General features: G+C 41.9%; 1 long non-coding RNA gene across 1 annotated transcript; it reads left to right on the top strand.

Annotated features, from left to right (window-relative positions):
• The first annotated feature begins 586 nt into the window (after positions 1-586).
• LOC121158408 lies at positions 587-13,249 on the top strand. The gene is made up of 3 exons (XR_005884188.1): positions 587-786; positions 4,779-4,784; positions 13,239-13,249. It is a non-coding gene; the product is annotated as an uncharacterized LOC121158408 (long non-coding RNA).
• Positions 13,250-15,817: the final 2,568 nt, after the last annotated feature.

The raw sequence follows: 15,817 nt of genomic DNA, 5'->3' as shown, positions 1-15,817 counted from the left end.
GTTAGAGTGAAAAAGCAATCAAGGTTGAGTTATTTTTGGCCAAGAAAAAATTGCAAAGACAATTGTGTGATTACGCATGTTATCTATTTTCATCATAAGCAAGCAACGGAGGGGTCATCAATTTTCTGGAGATGCTCTCTTACTCAGGTGATAATTAAACAAGCCTTGCTTTGCTGTCCCTGGCTGTTACTACTCCTACACATTTTCTGTTTTTCTAATTGTGAAGGGTTCTCTTGCTTCAGGAGCCTCCCTTGCCAATGGCATTTCCCAGAATCCCCACTGATATCAACCATCACTTTTGCTGACTTGATGAATTATCCAGCCTTGGCAAATGTGACTAACTTTGCAAATGTCCTGCATTGAATTTGTATTGAGTTTTTAAAAAATGTAATTTGTGTCATCTGCAAACCAGTGTGATGGACTGAGTAGTCCTCCTGTCCCCAGAGAGGCCTGTGTCCTAAAGCCTGGAGCTGGTGAATGCTACGTAACAAGGCAAAGGGAATTTGCAGACATGACTGAGTTACGGCTGTTGTGACCTTCAGGATTTTATCTTTCTCTTTCAGGTAGTCTTATGCAATTGCAAATGCCATAATAGAAGGAAACAAGAGAGTTAATTGAGTGTAATCCAGCAGATGTGATGACGTTAGTGAGACTGTAGTGAAGTATCCACCAGCAAAGAGAAGTCCAGTGTCTTGAGGAGCAAGAAGTGACAATCAGGATTTCCAGAAAGAACACCATGGACTTGGCCTCTTAAGATTCATTTCAGGCTTTCTGACCTCCAGAACTGTAAGAAAATAAACACATGTTCTTTAAGCCATGCTTAAAGTAATTTGTCTCAGCAGCCATGTGGGACTAATGGATCCAAACTCTAACTGAAATTCGCAGGAGTGACTAGATGGGGTTGAGAAGAGTGTGGGCTACACAGAGTTGGTTGAGCAACAATTTTGAGGGCTTTGGTTCTCCCTCTAGCCTACAACTAGAGTGCGCAAGTATCTTTCTGTGCATGTTTATAATAAAAAATTAGTGCTTGATGGAAAATTTATTTAAGCACTCCCCATCTTGTCTTGTTAGGGATTGGGATTCTTCCTTGCAGAGCTCCTGTATCCAGTCGGGATCGTGGTCAAAAACAGAAACTGAAGATGCTCCAGGGGTCTTCAAAGATCCACTAACCCCCACAGAAATACAGCAAGAATGCTGAGGGTTAGTGAGAAGCAGAGCCCACTGATGTTGGAACACTGTACGACAGAAGATGAAATTAAACCCTACTGAGCTGAGAGGTGGGGCTTCGTGAGGCAGTGATAAGCAAGGAGGATTTTTGTAAAGATTTACTGTGGTGGATGTGTTGTGATTTATACCCTAAGGCCTCACAACCAGCTCCCCTCAATGAAAATCCTTAGTAATGATTTGGAGTCAAGCTCTTGTTTGTTTTTGAAATGTAGCCCTCTAATGTGGCTGATCCCAAAGCAGAAAGAGGCATAATTTTATTTGGATTGCATGTTCTCAAAACAAAAGCTTTTCTTATTTCTTTAAAAAAAAATTTTTTTAAAGATTTACTTATTTACTGGAAAGTCAGATATACAGAGAGGAGGAGAGACAGAGAGAAAGATCTTCTGTCCGATGATTCACTTCCCAAGTGAGCGCAATGGCCAATGCTATGCCAATCCAAAGCCAGGAGCCAGGAATTTCTTCTGGGTCTCCCACATGGGTGCAGGGTCCCAAGGCTTTGGGTTGTCCTTGACTGCTTTCCCAGGCCACAAGCAGGGAGCTGGATGGGAAGTGGAGCTGCCGGGATTAGAATCGGTGCCCATATGGGATCCTGGCGAGTTCAAAGTGAGGACTTTAGCTGCTAGGCCATTGCGCTGGGTCTGCTTTTCTTATTTCTTAACAGAGATTTCTAAGTAGATCTTTCTGACCTGTGAGCATCCAGGCAGGGACCAGCATGTCCGCAGCTCTCATCTCCAGCAACTTGAGTCTTTCTGTTGATCATCTTCTTAAAAAGTGACTTTTTGGTATTTTGTGCTTTCTGAGTAGAGATTTTTATGGGCAAGGCCTTTCTAACCTCAGTTTCATGATTCTACTTCTTATTTTCTCTCTTTTTTCTTGAATGTATTGCAGTCCAACATCTATCACTTTTGAATTCCTTTCCCTGGCTGCCATCTCCAAAATCTGTCTGATCCTTGATTGTTTTTGGTGGATATTCCTGCCTGGGGTGGCTCCTGTGTCTTACAATGATGGTTGTATGGGAACTGATGTGCAAAGGCAAAGAATTGTGCTCATTTGCCCACAGAAGTCCCACTTCGTCCCACAACGTTACGCACTGTCATCTAATCACTGACTTTGATGAATAACAGTCATGTCTGCAACCGATCCCTCAGCCTGTGGTCCTAGGGAGACCCTCACATCCCAGCCAGTTTCTGTCTTAGGCTTGGTGGATTTCAGCCTGGAACAATTTCTGCAAGAGGTCTGCCTTGTTGCCTCCTCTCTGCTAGGTCCAGGGAGAATTCAAGGTGATTCTCAATGTTGATATGGCCTTCCCATGTGCAATCTGTGAGGTTTGAATGTTATTTTAGTTATTCCTCTCCACCTCCTGCCCCCTCCCCATGCCATTAAAGTTGAGCTGGATGATTCACAGCTGGTCAGAGAGGCCATTCAGGAGGCACCAGATACTGGAGATTCCATTGTGGAGCCACATGTGTTCATGCTGTCCATTCGCTGCAATGGGAAAGAGGGACTCTGTCCAAGTATTTATGACCTGAGCTGATGGAGTTGGAGAGAAAAGAGTGGGATTTATTTTTCTACAGGCTCTCAAAGCACTGCCTCACAGTGAACATATGGATGCCCTTTGCTTGCCAGAGCTCCATGAAATGTGGCTGAGTCCAAAGAACCAGGACCTCCAACTGGCCCATGTGCCAGGCAGGTGCAAGGCACGGCTGCTGGGTGCAACTTTTCTGGCTCTTAGGATGTAATTAAGTCCTGAGTGATGACTGCAGAGAATGGGTAGTTCTTGAAGCATGCAATCAAGAGAGAGGCCTTTAGTACAAACGAGGGAAGTGGACGCGTGTCAGCAGATTTTTGATAAAGGTGAAACAAATGGACAAGCGTGCACTTACCTCTCTCTGTTCAGTCTGTGTGGATCTGATGAGCAGAAGGCATTTGTTAGGCACAGAATCGCTCACTAAACAAAGATTACAATTCTTAGATAAATATCTATGTTTTGCCTAGGGTCTGGCATGGTAGGATTATTTTGTCAGGAAGTAAATAGCAAGGAAATATGTGTGGCACTTGAGAGGAAAAAATCTGGATCAACTCCTGTGTGATTCCATGAAAAGATCCAGTCAATTTTAGTCTCATTGCCGGAGGAAGAAGTTATGTAGCCATGCTGGGTAAGGCTCACAAATAACTCCGCAATCAAGAAGTAAATAATATCTAAACCCTATAAATTGAATTTTTATTAAGAAATTCATCTCTGGTTACCCCAGGGTTTATAAAATCTTTTAGCGTTGGTGGAGGAAGGCAATGTATCTCAATGTATAAAACTAGATTGATTGGGGTGAGGAATTTTAATTTTTTGGGTCAGGAATATATCTCACCTTTTAAAGCAAGCCTAATGGGAAGGGAGCAGACAAATGTTGCTTTAAAAGCCATTCTAATTCTTCTTGTTTTATCCTTTATCTGTGCTACCACTCCTGTTGCTAGTTGCATGTACTTTACAAATTGGGATTAATGGCTTTTTTGCATAAGAGATTCAAGGTCACAATTTCATAAATTGAGTAAATAAATAAATCCCTCTCTATCATGGGCTTTCTGTATACTTAGCCTCCATATATTCATTACTCTGCATCCAGAAGATGCCAGTACCACTATTAAGAAAATGTGTATTTCCTGTACGGAGCATACTGTTTCACTGTAAAATGAAAGTGGCAGTGCTCAACATACCATTTTGCAAAGATGAACAAGTGAAAATGTTTATACTGTCATCACACTTCCCATGGACAGATTCTCTTTTATAAGAATAGATAGCAGCAGATGAAATTGGAGAGTTTATTATGTGAAAGGTGTTTGCAATGATATATTATTATGCTCATTTCATCCCAGAGAAAACTTAGACTGAGACAGCGTAGGCAACGTAGCGGTGGTGTCAAGGTGGTATGGTCTTAGGCAGCTGGCTCAGGGTCACGAGGTCAGAAGCCATGACTCCCCTGCCTGTCCAGGACATACTTCTCAAATGCCCACAACACCAACCAAAGCTGGGCCAGGTCAAAGCCAGCCACAGAAACAATCTGGGTTTTTCACCCTGGCTGGCAGGAACCCAAGCCATCACCAGTGCCTCCTGGAACAGAGAGTGGGGCTGTGCCTTGAACTTGGGCATTAACCTCTGAATGCAGGTATCTCAAGCAGTGTCTTAAACCACTGTGCTAATTCCTCTGCTTTATAGTCAAAAGAGACATGACCATTCCAGGAGCTGTCCTGATTTGGTTACCTATAGAATGACTTTCTTAAAGGGGATTCAGTGGTGATATCATTCTTCTACATTAAAAAAAATACTATTTGTAATGATTAACTTGTTAATCTGGCTTTGAAGACGCTATAGAGGTAGAATTAATAAAAACTAGTGTGAGTCTGTTGAGAAAAAAGTGAAGCTCGCCCATCTGGACTCCTCTCTCCAGTGTTTCTGTTTATATAATCCATAGGAGAGACTGCAAAGTGGAATTTGAATTTTTAATTCAACTGGCATGGATCACTTATTACCTTCTTCTGGGATTGTTTCTGTCAAACAGGAAGGTGTAAATTAACTCTCATGTGTCAAATTGAATAAGACTGTAAGGCAAATAACAGAAAGATTGGTTAAAACAAAAAATCTCTCCATCAGAGAGGACTAGGATTTTTGGGGCTGGGAGGCAAGAGAAACACTAGCTATCCTGAACTAAAGCTGGCAGTGACTGCAGTTACTAACCTGTCACATCAAAACAGTGTGGAGGCGTTGGGAATTCCATGTTGTAGCTTGGTCTGGGATTTGCAATTCTTAACTTTGGTGTTGCCATTTTGCTCTTCTTTCAATATAAACTAAACACAGCAGACCCACAAAAGGACAATGTCACCAGTGCAGCTCTTGGCTTCTGCCATGCCGTGCCTGGCAGTGCTCTTGTATGCTCTGTGAAAGGCAATCACACAATCAAAGTCGTATCTTCCCTAAGGTTTCCTGGGGCAGCCTGGTGCTGCGATTTCCCTGTCACTGTTTGCGAGAGAGAGCCCTAGAGTTGATTTTTCTCTGAAATCTTTCGCCTCAATTCCCTGCACTCTGGCTCCTAGCTTGTCTTTAGCCAGACTCAACTAACTACCTGGAGTTGGCGTGGCGTGGCCTGTACCATTAATTGCTCAGTGGAATTTGAGGCATCTCTGAATAAACTCACTGCCCCAGAGATTCCATGTGTCTGCAGGCTGGACCCCAAAGCATCTTCCATCAACATGCTAGAAGGTGAATGAATCTTGACAAGCGGGTTCTGTGGCACAAAGGGCGGAGGCGACCTTTGGGATTAATATACTTTTCTTGTTTTCAGTTGTATTTCAACTGAAGAAATAGTTTGTAGATACTCCTTTTCCCCTCGTTTTGCTTATTAGCCTCCAGAGCAAACCTGTGAAGTTGATAAGCCTCCTGTGACGGCTATTGGTAGTAATTTTCCCCCCTTCAGTTCACTGATAAGAAAATGGCAGCTCTGTGTCGTTGGTCAAGTCAAACAGCTGGAAAGTGCTGGAATCAGGCTGTTCAGACTCCAAATCCTGTGTTCTTTTCTTGTAGTATGCTTGTTAGGGCTCAGCCCATGAGGTCCAAGGTGCTTTCTGCAGTCTCCCCATGGTTAACAGCAGCCAGACTCCACCTTGTGCTTTGGAGGGATGTGGTGGGAAGGGTTCTCCCTTGTGACGAGATCTGCTGCCCTCTGCTGGTAAACTGTCAGGACGTTCTTGTTGCTTGTTTCCTCTGGACTTTTATCTCCATTTTCCTAGTGCAACGTGGTTCTGCAGAGTGGCCAGTCTTACGTGAGGCCAGAAATGGTTGTGTTGGACACGTAAGGACTACATCAGAGAATATTAAGAAAGTAGGACTTGACCTTTGGCATAATGCTCCTGTTGTCTGAAAGCTCTCTTTTCTTCAGCTATTGTTTGAGGGTCACTTCCAGGTGTCTAATTCTTAGAGGGGCGTTGCCTCACCCAAGCCCTCTAGTCTTCCGATTCCCTTGGACAGAGAGTAAACCTTCTTCCCTAAAATCCAGCCAAAGGAGGCAACCGTGCAGAAGTACCGATCACGCACTTGGAAGCCTGGGAGCCGTGGAAAGAGTACAGGTGGAACTCTTCCCATCCTCTGGCAGCTTACACGGGGAGACCCGTCTGTGAGCTTCTGCAGGATGGCAGTGCACGTGCAAGCACTTGGTGTGAAGAGAAAGATCTTCACGTAGTGGCTCCACAGCCAGCAGAGCAGCTAGGGTCTGCCCGCAACACAGCATCCTGTAACAGAGCAATGGTTTGAGTCCCAGTTGCTCTTCTAATACAGTGCTCTGCTTACTGTGGCTGGGAGATCAGTAGGTGACGGCTTGAAGATGGCACAATTGGAGCTCCTGCCTCTTGGCCTTGGCCTGGACCAGCCTCAGCAGTTGTGGTCATTTAGGGAGTAACCCAGCAGATGGAAAATGTCTTTCCCTCTCTTCTCTATCATTCCTGTTCAGATAAATCAAGAAAGAAAATCTTGACAAGAAAATATCCAACACTCATCACCATATTTTTAGGAATGTGAATCAGTGGTTCTCAAAGTGTGATTCCTGGACTGGCCACATCAGCATCACTTGAGAAATCATTAAAAATGCAACTTCTCAGGCCTCATCTCAGACCCACTGAATCAGAACTTCCGGGAGTGGGGCCAGAAATCCGATTTCACAAAGACACATGGGGCACTGTGATGCACATTCTGATCGGAACAGCTGCTTAAGCTTACCACACACGTGACTGATACCAGATCATCTCCACTAAAGGAGGGTTATACCTGCGAGGTGGGAGGGAAAGGATGTCGAAATTAAGGTAGAGATTTGAAAGATGCAAGCCTCTATTGTCTTCTGAATGGCTAGGAGAGCTCGACCACCAGATAAATGGAGGTAATAACAGTACCATCTGGTGTTAAGGTGAGTCGTCACGTTCATAAAAGGGCAAAGTGGAGAGTCTGAAAGAAATGGTGACAACTTGGATTGATCAGGTTCCCCGATGAGTGTTCTGGGGCATTGTCGTGAAGCTGCCTTCTATTCTGACACCGTGACCTTCTCGGATACAGAGGCAGTAACATTATATCTTCCTGAAAAGGTCAAGACCAAAATTATTTCATCAAATTAATTTTTCTGGGAGGAGAGGAAAAAAAGGAATTTGTGATGTCATCTGCAAATTTTATTGAAACACAAGTTTGTTCAATTTGAGGTATAGTAAATACTAAGGCACTACAAAGCTTCTTGTTTAACCTTGTATTAAAACTGGAATTTATAAGACTTCAACTGAAGCATGATCCAAAGGGCTACCAGTGACATTCTTGTCTTTGACATCCAGAAGTTTCTTTTTGGAGAACCAGCACTCCTTGAATGCTTTGTGAGATAATAAAGCTCTTCCGGGAGAGGGGGAGGATTTAGTCCTAATGGAGAGAGTTCCTGAAATGGCAAAATAAGTTACCAATTGCTGTTTTGTGAGAAGGAGATGAAGAACTACCTGTTCTCAAGTACTGGGCAGCAGGTACATTTTAATTGTTTGCTATTATAAGCAGCAAAATAAAAGGAGGATTCCTTAGGTGTCCTTGTACACTATTAATACAACTCTCACAAAATTTGTCATGCGCCATAATCTCCTGCAAACTTATTAAAAATGCAGATTATTCACCCCTTGAGGGTATAATTTAGTAGGGATATGATTTTAACAAGCCTCCAAATGATTCTGGCCCACATGGTTTGAGGACCATACTGCTCCAAGCCCTGCCCAAGGCATGCTCATAATTTATAGGCTCATTATTTAGGCATATCTGAGCAACAAATCATATAAAAAGCTGATTCCATGTAGATAAAGACATAACTGTGAGCAACAGATGCGCATTCCAATAGAATCTCATTAGTTAGTATTTTGGGAAAATTACAGGTATAGACAATGTAAAATTAAACAATAATACTTTACCTTTTAGAGCAGTTTTAGGTTTATAGAAAATTGAGCACCCTGACACAGAGTTCGAATCTCATCCTTCGCTCATTCCCTTCCCTCTGATCATCAGCATGGTGCATTTCTTACAACAGCACAAATGTTGATTCATTACGAGTAACCAAGGTCCACAGTTCATGGTATTAAGGGTTACTCTTCGTGTTGAAAAGGCCTAGAGGATTTTGATATACGCACATTGTTCTGTACTCAACATTACAGCCCCCGGAAAGAGTCTCCCTGTCTGAAAAGTCCCCTGTGCTGCATGCAGCCACTGCTCTACCACTCCCTACTTCCAGCCCATGGCAACCACAAACCTTTTTATCGTCACTGTCCCTTTGGCTTTTCCGGAATGTTATACAGTTGGAATTATAGAGCATGTGTTCTTTCACATAGGTTCCTTTCACTAAGTAATATGCACGTAAGATTCTTTTATGCCTCTGTGACTTGCTAACTCTTTTGTTATGACTAAATGATATTCCTTTGAATGGACACCTTACACCTTCTTTATCCATTTACCTTTTAATGGACATCATAGCTATTTCCAGTGTTTTACACTTCACAGATACTTGAGAGTAGATTTTGGAATGAACGTAAGTTTGCAGTTCATGTGGGTAAATGCCCAGGAGTAGGCTTGCATGGTAAGAGTCTATGTGAGTTTTGTAAGAAATTGTTGAGCTGTCTTCCAAAGTGGCCATACTATTTTGTATTTCTACCCTTAATGGTAGAGATTTCCCATTGTTGTAAATCCATGCTGGCATTTATTATGGCAGTTTTCTTTTTTTGTTGTTGTTGTTTACCCTTTGAATAGGTGTATAATGATATCCTATTAGTTTTTTCTTATTTGTTTTTTAAATAGGCACACAGTTGTATCTATTTATGGAATGCCATGTGATGTTTTGATATATGTATACATTGTGTAATATTCAAACTAGGGTAAACATCTATTTCCGTTGTTATAATTTGCAGTTCCCTATTGACATATACTGTTGAGCATCTTTTATGTGTATATCAAATCAGTACATCCGTTGCTTATCTTGTGATTGGTTTGTTTCCTATTGTAGAGTTTAAGAGTGCTTTACATATTTTAATCAGTTTTTAAAAATATTTATTTTATTTTTATTTGAAAAGCAGAGCTACAAGAAGAAGGAAATTAGAGGTCTTCCCTCCCCTGGCTCACTTCCCAAATGGCTATAATGGCCAAAGGTAAGCTGGTCCTCCGCTGTTTTGTCAGGCCGTAAGCAAGGAGCTGGATCATAAGTGGAGCAGCCTGAACTCAAACTGACACCCATATGCGCTGTATCGCTGGCTCCTACATGTTTTTGATACAAGTCAGTTATCAGATGTGTTTTGTTGATATTATACTTCATTCTGGGTTTGCCTTTTCATTCTCTCAGCCAGTCTTTTTCACAAAGAAGTTTTAAATATCCCTGAAGTCCAATATGGTGGGTTTTTTTTTTTCATGTCTTGCTTTTGTAGAATGGAGTTGTGAACATCCAGAGCTGCTCATTTGGTCTGGCCCAGCCAAGGCAGCTGCAGGTGGACTTGACATTCAGTAAAGCAATAGCAAAATCTAAGTTGATATTTTTGTGTGGACCAGGAATAAAGTAATTACCCAAATGACTCTTGGCAAATACATATATATTCCCCACACCTGGATTTAAGGAGTCATCACCATGCCTAAGTTCTTAGAAACTGGAATCTCAAATGGACACCAGTGTGAGAGCTGAGCATTCCACTTCCCATCCAGCTCCCTGCTAATGGCCTGGGAAAGCAGCAGAGGATGGGCCACGCTCTTGGGCACCTGCATCTATAGATAGGAGACCCAAAAGAAGCTCCAGGATTTCTCTCAGTCTCTTTTTTTCTCTCTGTAAAACTACCTTTTAAATAAAGATAAATAAATCCTTAAAAAAGGATTTTGTTTTTCTTTATGGCTCATTGCAGTTGGCAGGTGTGTTGGAGTGCGTGATGTGGTGAGCAGCTTGTGCCGTGTGCTGTTGGGAGAGTCTCCTGACGTCCCTGACAGTGTAGGGTGTTTTCTGATGGAATTCTGCTTTCTCAAAGTCTATAAATCATTAATTATATGACATTTTAGTCCTATAATTTTGTGATTTACTTTTAAGGCAACATAAAAACAGAAATATTATGCAATAATTTGACAGGAGGGAATAAATTAAAAGCAATGCATCTTAGTCATTCTATATCTTTAAAAAAACATTTTAATGAATGTAAAGAGGACAGAGGTATAATTCTAAGAACACAACCCCACTTTCTGCACTCCCTTGCTCCTCCTTAAACTCCCTTTCTTCTTCCCCTCTCTTCATGAGTTTTCACTCAGGCATAATTTTAGTTCACTTTGTATTTACCGGCTTAATTCAGCACAGGTCATGACTTGGAATAAGTAAAAAGTAGAAAGACTCCTGTTCCACAAGAGTCTAAGCAAGGGCTAAAATCAATAATTCAGATTCCAACTATTAAGCGAGTTTAGTCTTATGCCCCTTGAGATTTTCATGTTTCCTTCTACATAGAGATCAGCTGTCTGAAAAGCAAAATCTAACTAGGTATGGAGATTAATATCTTTAAATACCACAGAGGATCAAGAAGATAGCTGAGGGTACCGCTCACTAAAGCTTTTTCTAACATGATAGCCTTCCTAAGTCCTATGACCCACATTACAGATAAAGCCTTTCAGACAGTAGGGTTAATTTCTCATACTAACACAGCAAAAATTTGTAAACATTAAAAACATTTTTAAAAACCTTTCCTTTTGTGATATTTGTGAACTGCAAGAAATGATGAAAGTAGGATCCGGCTGGATCCCCCAGATGCCTACACACTTGTCTTGATTCTAGGGTACAGTTGACACCAATGCTTTGTGTTGCTCTTAAGGAGTTCTCAAGAGATATCTCCCTTCAGTTTAGCATAAGATGGTCCACTAATCTTGGACTTTGAAAATTGCCTGCCTGCTTTCTTTTTTTAAAGATTTATTTTTATTATTATTTTTTTATTGGAAAGGCGGATATACAGAGAGGAGAGACAGGGAGGAAGATCTTCCGTCCATGGATTCACTCCCAAAGTGAGCCCAACAGCCGATACCATGCCGAACCGAAGCCAGGAGACTCTTCCAGGTGCGGGGTCCCAAAGCTTTGGGCTGTCCTCGACTGCTTTCCCAGGCCACAGGCAGGGAGCTGGAAGGGAAGCGGGGCTGCTGGGATAGAACTGGCGCCCATATGGGATCCTGGGCGTGCAAGGCAAGGACCTTAACCACTTGCGCCACCGCGCTGGGCCCAGCCTGCCTGCTCTCTAACCCAAGGAGTCACAAACTTATGCTTTTCTTCAAGGCTCATATCTGATCTCCCATATTTTCCTATGAGGTAACTAGGGGGACAATGAAGTTGGAGGTGGATGGTTTCCCAATCATTTGCCTGGGATGTAAGCTTCAGGTTTTGTTTTGGAGAGCCCCTCTTAGAATATAGGAGTAAAACCATATTAGCTATGGAGGGATTCAATATGGGGGGAGGGCTTGGGGAGGGCTTGGGGGAATCCCAAAGCCTATGAAGCTGTGTCATAAAATGAAATGATAATAATAATAATAAACTATATTAGCAAAGCACTGGGCTGCAAATACCAGAAATGAATGTTGGCAGCTTAGCTTCTTCATGGTTGGAAATTAAAAAAAAATGTTATTGCCTAGGAGTATTTAAGAGATTACGGCCTTTACTTAGCAACTAAAAAGTCCTGAGAATAATTTATGTCCAAACTGCTTAGTTTTGTTACTTTTGAGCTGAATATTTAGTATTTAACTAGTACTGGGTAGGGGTCCCCTGCCCGCTGGCAACTATAATATGCTGTCCTATTTTTCCTACATAAGCATTTCATTTTTATTCTAATATGTTCCAGACTAAATAAGCTTAGCATCCTTAAGCAAAACATTTAGAATCTAATTGTAATTAACCTTGACTTGTGTTATGATTTATAATTAACACAGGCCTCTCAATTACTCCAGTTGATTTTATGAGTTCTGACACTTGTTTTGATAAAGCTCGCATGGTGAAGCATTTGGAAGTGGTATTGGTGAAAAGACGGCTTAAAGCTCAGGAATTTGGGCACTAAGTTTTCTAAATTCTCTGTGGGTTTTTCTATTTTATTTTTATGTATACAATTTAATCATTTTAAAATTTAATATTTTTATACGAACTCACCATTATGTTCATCTTCCTGAGGGGATTAGAGAGATTAAGGGAATAACGTTCACTCAAAGCTAAGAAATTAAACTGTGAAAGCCAAATAGTCAGGCTTCAAGGAGTTGCTGTAATGAAAGTTTATGAAAAAAAAAGATTAAAAATTAGAAAGCTTACACATTTGATTCAGTTTTTTTTTTTTTTTGGATGGGGGAAAGGGCCTTTATTCAAAATGGGTATGTTCAGCTATCAAAAAACAGTATGCTCTCTTTCTGCTCTACGTACGACCCTGAGACTATGATCAGTGCCCACTGGATATAGCAATCAAGTAGTTTTGATAAGATCACTTTCTTTGATTGTTAGGGTAAGCTATATCACCAAAGAAAGCTAAATGCTACTCATACAAAGGTACAACAGCCAAATTCTATTAAGAATATTTAAAATGCTGGCTCTGTGGGAGAAGACAGGACTAATGCAGAAAGCGGGTTTATATTTACCATTTGGGGGTGTTAGCTATGTGACACAAAGCCCTGACTCAAGATGGCTTCAGCAATGAAGAAGAGTTATTCTCCCAGCACAGGAAGTCCAAGAATGGGGTAGCTTCCGGTTGATTAGCTCAGACACTCAACAGCAGCAGACAGCTGAGTTCTTGGCATCTTTGTACTTCGCCATCCTGAATCCCTAGTGCCCCCGGTTGTTTCCAAGATGGCTGCCACAGCCCCAGAACGCATGGTGGGGAACGTGGCAGGCAGCAGCGACTCTGTCCCAGCCATTTTGTTTTGTTTTTGTTTTTAATTCTACTAAGGGGAAGCCTTACAGAGTTCCTACTCATCACAGTAGTCAGAGTTAATGCTGTGTACATAAGCAAAGGCGTCCTTGGTAATAGAGACAGGGAAGCAGGCCATGGGATGTGGCCCCCTCGGACCTCAACGCTGAGACGTGGAGAGGAGGGGGACACTCCAGCGACACCAGTGCTCTTGTTACAGGGGGCGGGGAGGGCTGTATTTGGGCTTAGCGGTGTCTCTTACTATGGGAAACATTTCCCCTGGTTCTGATGAAACTTAAAAATGGAACATGAAGGGATTTGGAGGAATGATCAGAATTTGCCATATGTGGGTCTAGGAGTTGATAAATCGGTGTGGTCTCATGAATTCAGCTGAAACACACTGAGCAAGGAAATAGGAAACAATTCAGTCAATGATGAAAAGTTCTGAAGTGCTCTGAGGTTGACCCACATCGGTGCTGTGGCCCACGGAGGTTCACTTTGTTCATCTCAAATCTTCCTTAGCTTTCTCTAGAGGAAAATTTCTATTTTAAGCTGCAGAACCTTCTGCTAAATATATGGCCATGAGTCTATGAGAAGGATTCATAAAAAAAATGATGCTTCATATTATCTTAACAGCATGTGCTATCCTGAGGCTTGTTTTGAAATTCTTAAATACAAACGAGGACTTCCAAAAACAGAATTGGCATATATATCCATATGAGAAATGTGAAAATTTGAAATGTAAAAATAGAATTTATAACTTATCAAGGAATATGGATGAAATATACTTGGTGCTTTTTTTTTTAAAGATTTATTTATTTATTGGAAAGTCAGATATACAGAGAGGAGGAGAGACAGTGAGAAAGATCTTGTGTCTGATGATTCACTCCCCAACAGAGTGCCACGGCCGACACTATGCCGATCTGAAGCCAGGAGCCAGGAACTTCTTCCGGGTCTCCCACGTGGGTGCAGGGTCCCAAGGCTCTGGGCTGTTCTTGACTGCTTTCCCAGGCCACAAGCAGGGAGCTGGATGGGAAGTGGAGCTGCTGGGATTAGAACCGGTGCCCATATGGGATCCCTGCGAGTTCAAGGCGAGGACTTTAGCTGCTAGGCCATGCTCCTGGGCCCACTTGGTGCTTTTTATTGCTTACTTTAAGTTGTAATAAGTTGACCTATCACCCTCCCCTCCTTCAATTTAAAGAACAGTAAGTGGTCTGATGCTTAGGGCGCTTTACTTCGTACCCACACTGGCAATGAATTGCATAATTTGGGCAAGTTACTTGACAATCCCCAACTCTAAAGATGGTTTCTGGTTTTCTATATGTGTGCATAAAAATAAAAACAAAAAATACATATAGTTGCATATACATACATGTATAGGTAAGGGGCAGCTATCTCTTTGAAGGGGAGGATTGTGCACATGGCTTGAGTTTATTTTCTCACATCAAAATAATCATGAAGTATCAAAGCAACAGTAGTAAGGGTAGGCATAAGGTTAGTTAAGGTTGAGACCGGAGCCTAAAGCACCATACTTTCGAGTGATAGGTTTACCAGAATCTGTCCAGGTTTGCCCAAAGTGGACATCGAATAGTTTATTACATGAAGTAAGCAGTGTGAATTTTCTGCCAAACTTGTAAACTTCCTAGGAAAATGAATGACATGATTTTTTTCCCACCCTGAGAAGCTCAATTGTGCAGAATCTGTTTCCTCTCTTCTGGCATAACTCCTTATGTTATTTTTAAAAAATGATTTACTCTACTTCTTTGAAAGTTGGACTCAGAGAGTGAGGGGGAGGGGCAGAGTGAGAGAAGAGAATTCTGGTTCACTTTCCAGGTGCCTGCAATTGCTGGGACTGGCTGAGGAGGAAACTGGGAGCCAGGAGCTTCCTCTGAGTCTCCCAGGTGGATGCAGGGACCCAGGTACTTGAACCACCTTCCACTGCTTTCCCAGCTGCGTCAGCAGGGAACTAGAGTGAAAGCGTGGCAGCTGGGACATGACATGGTGTTATATGTGATGCTAGTGCTGCTGAGCTGCTGTGCCACAGCATCGGCTCCTGTTTATCTTGTGGAAGGCGAACAAAAAGAAATAAAAATTCTCAGTCCATTTATTTTCAAAAGGACCTCTTTCTCCTTGTATTTAATCATGTCCCTGGGTATTAAATCTCAGAGCTAAATTGATTTTCTCTCTGAATTTGAGGTCATTGTTTTGTTATCTTAAAGCATTGAGTGGAACTGATCTGTATCTATATAGGGAGGAGAGAAAGAGAATCTAGCCTGGGAATTGTTTCAGTGCAGGATTGAAGTAAAGCTTAGTCAGAGCTGGAACAGTTGCTGGAGACAGCAGTCTCCACGCTGCAAGTCCAAAAATTACAGGACAAGCACGGGGAGCAGACTTTGGCAGCTGTAATTTGGAACTTTGGAGTCAGACAAATTTGCCTCTGTCCCTACCGCCCCCTGTCGCTTAACAGTTGTATGACCTTGGGAAATTGCTTAATATCCAAGCCTTAGTTTCTCATGCATAAAATATAGGCAATAATAGTATCTACGCCACAATAGTTGTGACAATTCAAAGGGGAGTCCTCACTAAGCTTTTAACATCCAAAAGTTCTCAGTAAAATTTAGCTACTAATCATTATTACAGTTAAAATGAATAATAATCA

Source organism: Ochotona curzoniae, unplaced genomic scaffold (genome assembly GCF_017591425.1).
Source record: "Ochotona curzoniae isolate NIBS_2020 unplaced genomic scaffold, NIBS_Ocur_1.0 contig_3819, whole genome shotgun sequence".
NCBI classification, from domain to species: Eukaryota; Metazoa; Chordata; class Mammalia; order Lagomorpha; family Ochotonidae; genus Ochotona; species Ochotona curzoniae.
The sequence above is the reverse complement of the archived record's forward strand: the minus strand, read 5'-3'. Positions and strand labels throughout refer to the sequence as shown.